Raw genomic sequence first — 9,731 nt, 5'->3', positions numbered from 1 at the left:
ATAGCTAGCTGGCCTATTCTCCATGGTGTGGAGCCGCGCTTCTAAGTCTGTGAGCCTCGCCTCCAATGCTGCTAGCATCTGACATTTATTACAAGTACCATTATCGCTAAAGGAGGCAGAGGAATAACTGAACATGCGACACTCCGAGCAAGAGAAAGGAGGAGAGGAAGAGGGGGAAGCCATTGCTCTCGATTAAGCTACTAGCTTAGCTAGCTTCTAAACTAGCCGACCTAAAGTAGCAAGTTAAATTTGGTAGTTAGCAAGAACTTCTGCAAAACAAGTGCTTTAAGTGGTGCAAGCGTATGTTGTCACTCAAAAATTCAGATGAACCTAGAAAATAGTGAGTTTAATTCCTAAACAATCTGGAAGCAAGCACAACGCAGTGCAAATACAGAAAACAGGAAATGATTACGGTTTACCGCAGGAAACAGCAGTCCGTCAAAAGTATAGCATGCCCATCATTTATTAACCCCCCCCCCCCTTTTTTTTTTGCCCCCAAACCTGTCTCCACCTTTTTCTCTACACATGCACTGTGCAATCATGTAAGCTCAATTTATCTTCCAGCTTCTGTTCCAGTTGCCAGGCCCTCAGACCATTAATGCCAATCAATGAATGGTGGCACATGATGCAGAGAACAAAGACCCTCTTCAACACAGACTGTTTCCATACAGCTACAGTCAAGACCTCTTCTCAGCATGTGGCTATTAATTGTGATGAACTGTAAAGGACTTTAACAGCCACTAACCTTACTGAGCAGGGGGGCAGTTGGGAGGGAAAGAACCTGATTGTGTCTCAAGAGCAGGGGAAAGAGACAGAGCACACTTTTACACATCAGTTTTAACCAATCACTGATCAAATTTTCTTCCAAGACTACATTTTACTTTTTATCCACTGTGTGCTGTTTTGAGCTACTAGCACTACACACAAAGTACAGCTGGGACTGATGGGTATGGATTAGTTTTGCAGGTATTTGGCCATATGCCCACGTATTTTACGAGTCCAAATTTTGACCTGATGAATTCCATCAATGAAAAGTTATTGGGCTGGCAAAGAGGACTGGAAAAATAACATCTGGCCAAAAATCATAACAATCCTAGTCAAGAAATAGCACTAAAAACCACAAATAAAAAGTCAAGAGATCAATAAAATCATCAGGACATTATCTGGGCACCATGAATGCCTGTACAAAATTCACTGCCAATCTAGTGAATGTTGAGATATTACCCTAGATAAATGAAAATTTATACCGGTGGTACCACATGAAAAGTCACAGATACCATTTGGACCTATCCTCTAGGAACCAACAATATCTGCACCAAATTTGATGACAAATCCATCCAATAGATGTAGAAAAATTACAAATGTCAACTTCGTGGTGGTAGAGGCAAAGTGAAGGGTCTTGCCAAAACCATTTAAACACATCTCTGTACAAAATTTCATGGCAATCTATTCAATAGTTGTTGTGGATGTTTCAGTCTGGGCCAGCATTGTGTCCCTAGAGCCACACCAGCAGTGTGACTACAAGGTAGGGGTGTAGGTATATTGTCTACAATAATATCTTTATTGCTGTTTAAACAATGTGTGAGCTAGCATTATCAAGTATGTCACTCACTTTACACACAAAAACACGTCTTAAGGGTCCACACATTCACTGCCTCATATGATAAGACTGCTGCGTGTGTGCATTTAGAAGGTATACAATTAAAAGTGAGCAAACAACCAGTGCCAGGAGACAAAATACAAACACCACAGGCCCCACAAGTTAAACTGTTAATTAATTGGACAAAAAAAAATTGTCAGAAACTGGTTGCTGTAAAGACAACTTAACAGCTCGCTTCAGCATCTGCAAACTAACCACCTCACACAATATAAAAAATGTGGAAAGCCTCGGGAGTCAACTATCGACATGACTAAACCAACCAAGGTACCAGCACACAAACACACTTTGCAAACTTTAGTGGAATCATTCTGCAAAAGTGATTTCAGTGTTTGTGTACCATTTTACTTTAATGCTTCAGTTTTAAGAAAATTAATATGGCCAGTTTTTCTTAATATCCATTAATATCATTGGTTAGCAGCAACAAAAAATATCCTATTAACAAGAGCAACCTTGTACAATATGACACATTTTTGAAGGATGTAGGCTATCATCTTCTTATCATTAGACAAAATCCCATAAAATATCCTGATTTGTTTTTGTCAGTATCGTACTACAAAGATGAAGTTCAAGCATAAATATAAGTTGTAGTATTTAAAATCATAACGCAGTTCTTATTCAACAGAGAGATTCAGCCTTGCACTGACATTCAAACACCTATTTGTAGTGTATGTGTAAATTAATTTGTACTGCCATTAACCAACTTACATACTTTTGGTTTCAGATTCCAGGTGCCAAAACAGTTCTGGCATTGTAACATACTTACTTATTTTGAATGTATTTATCCAAAATAAGTCAGAGGCTCCACCTCAGTCTTCCTACACCCCATCTCTAGGCCCCAGATAGACAGCACCCTTGCCTACAGGGCCTTGCATATGAGCTGTGGTCAAAGTCTCTTTCTCCTGCAAGCAGGCCATTGTTGCTGGGGGATGATAAATATTTACTCTTCCCAGCTTGGCAGGGAAATGAGTGGGAGGGGAGAGGGACCCATTGTGACAGAGGGGTCAGAGACGCTGACAAGTCAGCAGGGTCCTTACTTCCCCACTGGCACCTAAAACCCCAATACACTAGTAGCTTTGCACTAAGACAGATCCACTGCCAGCAACATTTGGAGCTGGGATGTTTGAGTGTGTGGGGGCATGATGGAGATGGAGGAAGAGAAAGAAAAGGGATGACAGACAGGCAGACAGTCAAGAAGATGACCACAGAAAAAAGAGGGAGCTTTAGAAAATGAGTAGAGAAGGTTCCCCTTTGAGAGCTGTTTAAATGACAGACCACCAGCATAATTCACAAAACAATAGAGCAAAGACAGTAAATGGTCTTATACTTGTATAAAGATTTCCTATGCAATGAAGCACACTCACAGCGTTTTACACTATTTTGTGTGCACCCATTCATGCACACAAACATCCACACACACACTGACGGCACAGCCACCAGGAGCAACTTGGGGTTCAGTGTCTTGGAACTGGAAAAGCCAGGATTTAAACCACCAACCGTCCAGTTAGGAGATGACTCATGCTACCTCCTGAGCCACAGCTGCCCCAGAGAGGGTGCACAACACCAGATAATGTGGACTGGAAAAGAGGCACTGGTGTTATGAATACACATCCCTTCAGGGTTCATCTCCCCACTTACCAAACTCAAGAAAAGACGTTCAAATCATTTTTCTGAAGCAGAACAAAAGAGGGCTTTCCAGGGGCAGCCAAATTTAAACCATCTATATCGGCGTAACAATATTTGTTTAGTTATTTACAAAATGAAATACCTGCTGCTGATAGTGATCTGTGGGAAAATCTAGCAGTAAGAACACAACTTAGTCCTTAGCTTTCAGGTCAAACCCCTAGATCACCCCCCCCCCCAAATGCCCACACTGTTGTCAACAGACCAAAGAGATCTATTAAAATTGCCCGATTATAGGTCAGTGAGGAGAAAAGGGGAATTTCAATCCCATCCATTTCTTACTGAAAAAACAATCTTTCATGGACATGCACAGATGAGCAAGCGAGCCAGCCAGATATAAAACTGAGGTTGAGCTTTCTACCACTGTGATCAACAGAACCTCAGTATCTATAACAACAAACAGAGCTCAGATTTGCATTGATCTGAAGCAGTATGTCCATGCTTTCCCTTCAGTTATCATTTCTTCTCCCAATCCCTGGTCATAATATCAGTTTCCTGTCTGGGAAAGCCTGGGAAATGAACAGAATCGGTTAATTCAAAGCAAACGTTCATGGGCTGAATTACACGAGACTGGTGAAACAACATACTGTACCTATGAGAAAGAAACACAATAATAGAGACAATCAGTGTTTAGACTACCGGTGACCTGAGGGGGAGGGTGCTTTTGTGTTAGTGTATCAAAGGCTTTCAGTAGGACTGTAACACAGGAGTCAACAAACAAAAGCTAAACAGAAGTGAAGACTATAGGTAGCCCAAATCAAATCACAGCCCCAAACCAATTTTCCTTATTATAAATTCTTTTTTTCATGGGTAAACACAAAAAAGTCAGGGGATCATTAAAGTTAGTAGACTTTATCCCCTGGGGACCAAGAATGTCTGCACAAACTTCCATGGCAATTCATTCAGTTGTTTTGACACCACCAGTGTAGCTAAAATCACCGCTCAATTCATCATCATTCCAGAAGTGAAAATTCAGCTGACTGACAGCAGCAATGGGACAGTCACTTTGGATATACAGACAGGTCATTACTTCAAAGGTCTTTATCGTTGTGTCATCTTGCATTCAGTGGGAGCTGACTGAGAAAGTGCGTTGGAGATCTGGATAGTAAAGTACATCACATAAAATGGCAGCTAACCCTAGGCCTCCCATCATGCACCCCCTGTGTCAATACAATCTGGAAGTATTGACTGTATAGCTTATGTGTTTAACACTACAAGTGTGTGTCATGTCGCTGGACTTGCATTAACTGGTCAGGTCAGGTCTGGATTTGATTTATATAATTGAGATAATTGTAGGTAACGAGTGGTACAAGCAATGCATGTGGGGCAGGTGCAGGTTTACAAAATGGGACCTACGCAGGACTCTACCCTGAGCACTCTGTTTTCTCAGAGGGACAAGCATGAAGTGACGTCTTCATTATAGGTCTTACATAACAATTATTGAGCATAATAACTCTTAACACCTTGGCTGGATCCAACATCTGGTAGGAGTCCAATACCAAATAACAAAATGAATGTGTTTGCATTTGTGGAGACACTGATGATTCCATCTGCTTCACTAAACACCAGTTCAGTGAGCATACTGCATATTTTTCCTGTAATAACCTCATGAGCATAAAGCCAGATGGTTTGTGTCTAGCATTTTTTATTTTATTTTATATAACATGCCGGAAATGCTCCATTATGCTTGTGATACAGTACTGGTAATTGGGGTTTGGTCACTTTCCTTTTGGACACACCACCCATCCACTGCAATAACTAATTGCAGGCAGATTGTAAGAAGTTAATCTATAAGGCAGAAATATATGTATACTGGATAGCCTGTATGTTTCAAAAATTTGTAAAAATCAAGCCCATTTATTCTCATTGTTATTTTCTATTCCTGTTGCCTTAGAGCACATTGAAAGCCTATGTACCACAGTCAAATTCCTGTATGTTCAAATATACTTGGCCAACAAAGACAATTACTTGAAATATGTCCACATTTTGATTCCAGAGAGGCTCATTTAGCTGAAGAATTGCCTCCAACTAAGCTTGTACACTGATGTCATTTCACAGGTGTAGATCTGTTTTATTATAGAGGATTTGGGTGTTCCTAACAATCACATGAAGAAATGCAACACATTATTAAAAATAATCAAACTTTAATGAAGACATCAACCCAAGCTATCATAGCTGAAGCTTGTAAAGAAGCAAAAAGCCTGCATGAGGTTGTTGGACAAATACAGTATCTGCCAGAGGTGTCATGAGACAGAAGTACTGTATAGACAAACATCCCTGAGTCATTAATTAGGCTAGTAAAGCCTGGTGGATAACCTGAGGCCTTGGATGACATAGCAGCAGTCATTTACAACTCTACATGATCAAAGTTAAGAGGGCTGTGCTTTGTGTGTTGGAGAGTGAGGCACAATGAGCTGGTTGCCAGGTTCAGCCCAGTACAGTCAGCCTAGTAATCAAGGGTTCCCATGCACGAGACAGTCAACACAGCTGCTAGCGGGGACTAGAGAGGGTGGATCAGTCACTGGATACAGTGGGACTTGTTGGAGTCAGCAAGTGAAGAAACATTACGAGAAATCATGAAAACCTTTCTAAATGCTTGCTTTGTTTTCTGTGGTTTTTCACTCAATCATTTGGTATGTGGTGTGTATATTTGGCTGGTCCATTGTTCAACAACTGAAGTCCATTCAGAAATGGTAGGGTGAGAGATTGATTCTACCTCACATGGGAATTTATTTGCAATATAGCAGTTATCTACAATAAAAAAGAGCACAATGGCTATATCAACATGTATGGCAGAATGAACTTTTCACAAATCAAGATGTGTCAGATACTGTAAGACAGACTTAACTTGCTCCATCGCACTGTTTGTATGATGTGGTGATTATCCAGAACAACACACTGCAATGTCAGTGACTGAATAACTCACTATGACTCATGAGGAGCATGTCACATTGCATTGTACTGAGTACATTTAATAATTTTGTGAGTGCCTGTGAATATCGCTATAATTTGATTATGTTTTAGTTCTTTTACCAACTATCTTAAGTAACCTCCCCATTCAACTGTCACTGTGTAATTAAGGATATTGGCCAAGTATGTTACACACAAGGAATTTGTTTCCTGTACAGAACCGATGGCAGCCATCTGCGGCGTCAACTCAACTGATGGCTCTAGCCATCGGGGGCAACGGGGGTGTTCAGTGTCTTGCCCAAGGACATGTGGACTACAGGCACCGAGATTCGAACCTCCAACCCTCCAGTTGGGAAACGACTGCTCTACCCACTGAACCACAGTCGTCCCCACCATGTAATTTTGGTCTACTTGCTTATGGCCACAATTTCCTAGAAGAAATGACACTCAAAGGGGAGAGCACATGCAGAAAAATTTTACTCAATACTCAAGCTAATATACAGTAAAATTCACTGAGAGTCCAAACACAACCAAAAACCACTGAACACCTCATGCCATAACAAAATGAAATAATTAGCTATTATTGCTTGCAGATTTTCACTTTATGATCTGGCTCGAAAGAAGTCAGTGTTTACTTCCTCTAGAGCTGTTTTCATAGGCTGTGCAGTCTATTTAAGGGAGCATCTGAGCAGCTGAGAGGCTAGGCAGCACTGGAGCCTCCAGTCCAGCAGAGTCAACAACAGACACTGTCCATGTTGCAAAGCAGCCACAGCTGCTCCTTTAGCTCTTCTCCAAACTCAACCATGATTATACATACACAGTGGTTACACACTTAAACCTTTAAACATGTACAATTGTAAACTTGTATGCATGCACATGCTGCTGTGGATATACAACTAAAAGCATCCATTTTATGCATTGGTACACAAACAAACACAAACACACACCAGCTTGTGTTTCATATATCTTGACATGACAAGGCCGCCAATGTGAAGGAATGAGGAAGGAGGACAGACTGGCGTCCAGGGGGAAACTGCTGAGAGTGTGAACAGGGAGAGTTTTTGGCTGACTGACAGGGCCCTGAAACCTTTCAACATGCCATGCCAGAATAAACTAAAAAGAGATTTAGTAAGTGCAAAAGAAAAATGTGTGTATAGATATCTTTCTATGGCTGTGTGTATAGTCTTTAAACCTCAAAACTTTTGCTTTGAGGATATTTGGGAATTGACTGGTCCTCACAACCTCAAACTAAGGGTTAACTCTCGGTTTTAGGGTTCAGGTTAGGTGTTAGGGCACGGGTTGGGTGTTGGCCATTTAGTTGTGATGCTGAGGGCGAGGGGACAGGGAATGCATTGTGTGTCCCCACAAATGTAGAAAGACCAACACATGTGTGTGTCTGTGTCAGAGGAGCCAAGTCAAGAGCAACTGGGTTAATAAGTGTGTGTGCGTGTACATGTGTGATTACATATACACCCATGGCTGCACTGCTGGCTGAGTTTAGATTTATACTTCAACATGAAGTCATGTGTTGGACAAAGAAGCAAGATAGTTCACCCTGAACTGTTAATGCTACTGTACATTTCCCTTGGGGGGATAATTTGTGAAGTCATACGCCATCACGCACAAAAACCATCCAACAAGGTCACATCTAAATGGGCAGAAACGCATTCAAACAACGCATCATTAAAAGAATATTAATGTATTTTAAACATCTGTGAAGGCACTGAGAGGTATGAATCACAGGAAAACACCTTTACCTTGCCCAGTTGTAGCAAGACCAGGAACAAACATCCTCCCCTTTCGCCAGATGCTTGTCTGGACTCGCCAGATATTGGCACACCTGGGGGGTGGGGGTGGGAGAAGACCGGCAATAGGTGCTTCAGTCTTTTATGACTTGGTGCACGTTTTCTTTATTAGGCTGAAGTAATTAAAGGATTCTGATAAGGGATGGAGACTTTTCCATTTTATATTTTATACTGTGCTAAGCTGAGGACAATTCTATGTTGGGTTAATAATATATACTTTTTCTGAAGGGCTGGCACAGTATGGGTTTGCCTTGAAAAAAAATTATATGGAGCAAGTCAGAAGCCCCACTTCAGCTATGGATTATAGCTTTGTTGAGGACAATGCTGTCCAAAGCTGATGTCCAAAGACAGTGACAAAAGCCACAATACAGTTCCAATGCAATGCCCTGTATCATATGTTGTGTGTTGAGTTAATATTGTTCATACATGATTCATCATTAGAAAAAAAATTATGATTAAAAACAAACAGGCACCAAATTCACAATGACTATTCTAGGGCCATACTTCATCAGCATATTGTTAGGGTGATTTTTATTTTTAAGTAGATATGAATAGAGTTAGTTAAGGTTTTTATTTTATAGAATACACGCCTCATAATACTAATATACTCACAATGGCAATGTTTCCTGATGTTTTACAGGTATAATATTTACCACGTTCACCATCTTAACTTGGTATGTTTCCAGGTTAACAAGCCATATTCTATGTTCCATAGGTAGGGCAGTGTTGTATCTCACAACTTCTTTTATTCATGAATGAATAAACTACTACAGCGCTGCATGAGTCAATGTGTTTGAGGAAGGAGAAGACTTGACAGAGCATACAAAAACAGGACAAACATGCTGCCAATATCAATTGCAATCAATATCTATCAATAACAATTTATTAACAGCAGAAAAGACAGTACATGATGTTCTGCTTTTCTCAGTCACATGACAGCTGATGTGTGAAAATGGCATATTGTCTGCACGTTACCTGCGGGATGACACAGGACCACACTCTGCATCTATTCATGTGTTCACCCTCCTGAAGTCTTCACAGAAACAGATAAATCTGTAGAGAGACACAGAGACAACATTTATTTTTCATAGTTTTTTTTTAAAGGTACTCTTAGAATCACAATTAGGTGCCACACTTCTACAATGGGCTTATTAGTACTTAAAGCAGGCCAAAATATGTATATTTTTAATATTCCATCCTTTGGAGGAAAAAAATTTGAAGTCTCTAGCAAGAGAGGCTGGTCTGTAAAACATGATGAAATCAAAATTGTTTTAACTAGCAGAGAATACAGGATTACGACAGCATGTTGTTTACAAGGAGCTCGTAGAGACCTCAGAGCCTGATGAAAATATGTATATTTTTAATATTCCATCCTTTGGAGGAAAAAAATTTGAAGTCTCTAGCAAGAGAGGCTGGTCTGTAAAACATGATGAAATCAAAATTGTTTTAACTAGCAGAGAATACAGGATTACGACAGCATGTTGTTTACAAGGAGCTCCTAGAGACCTCAGAGCCTGATGGCTACAGCACACACACACACACACACACACAACCAGCACCATAACCCACATATTCACTAAACCTTCTGCCATAATTCCCTGAATTTGGAATAAGCCCTTTTCTACTACACCCTACTTAAACATAATAAACCTCCAGCTGAGAGGTCACAGGATTGC

General features: G+C 40.6%; 1 protein-coding gene across 7 annotated transcripts in view; it reads right to left on the bottom strand.

Annotated features, from left to right (window-relative positions):
* The window catches only part of disp1 (dispatched homolog 1 (Drosophila)), a 94,456-nt gene that overhangs the window by 55,255 nt on the left and 29,470 nt on the right, over positions 1-9,731 (bottom strand). For 6 of the 7 annotated variants that reach the window (XM_020616952.1, XM_020616953.1, XM_020616950.1 and 3 more), the window contains exon 3: positions 9,031-9,108. The gene's annotated coding sequence lies outside the window, so the exon portion shown is untranslated. Of the gene's footprint in view, positions 1-8,007; positions 8,091-9,030; positions 9,109-9,731 lie in introns of all 7 variants that reach the window. The other variant, XM_020616951.1, reaches the window with a different exon arrangement.

Source organism: Monopterus albus, unplaced genomic scaffold (genome assembly GCF_001952655.1).
Source record: "Monopterus albus unplaced genomic scaffold, M_albus_1.0 scaffold182.1, whole genome shotgun sequence".
In the NCBI taxonomy this organism is placed as follows: Eukaryota; Metazoa; Chordata; class Actinopteri; order Synbranchiformes; family Synbranchidae; genus Monopterus; species Monopterus albus.
Note: the sequence above shows the minus strand (reverse complement) of the source record. Positions and strands in the feature narration are given on the sequence as shown.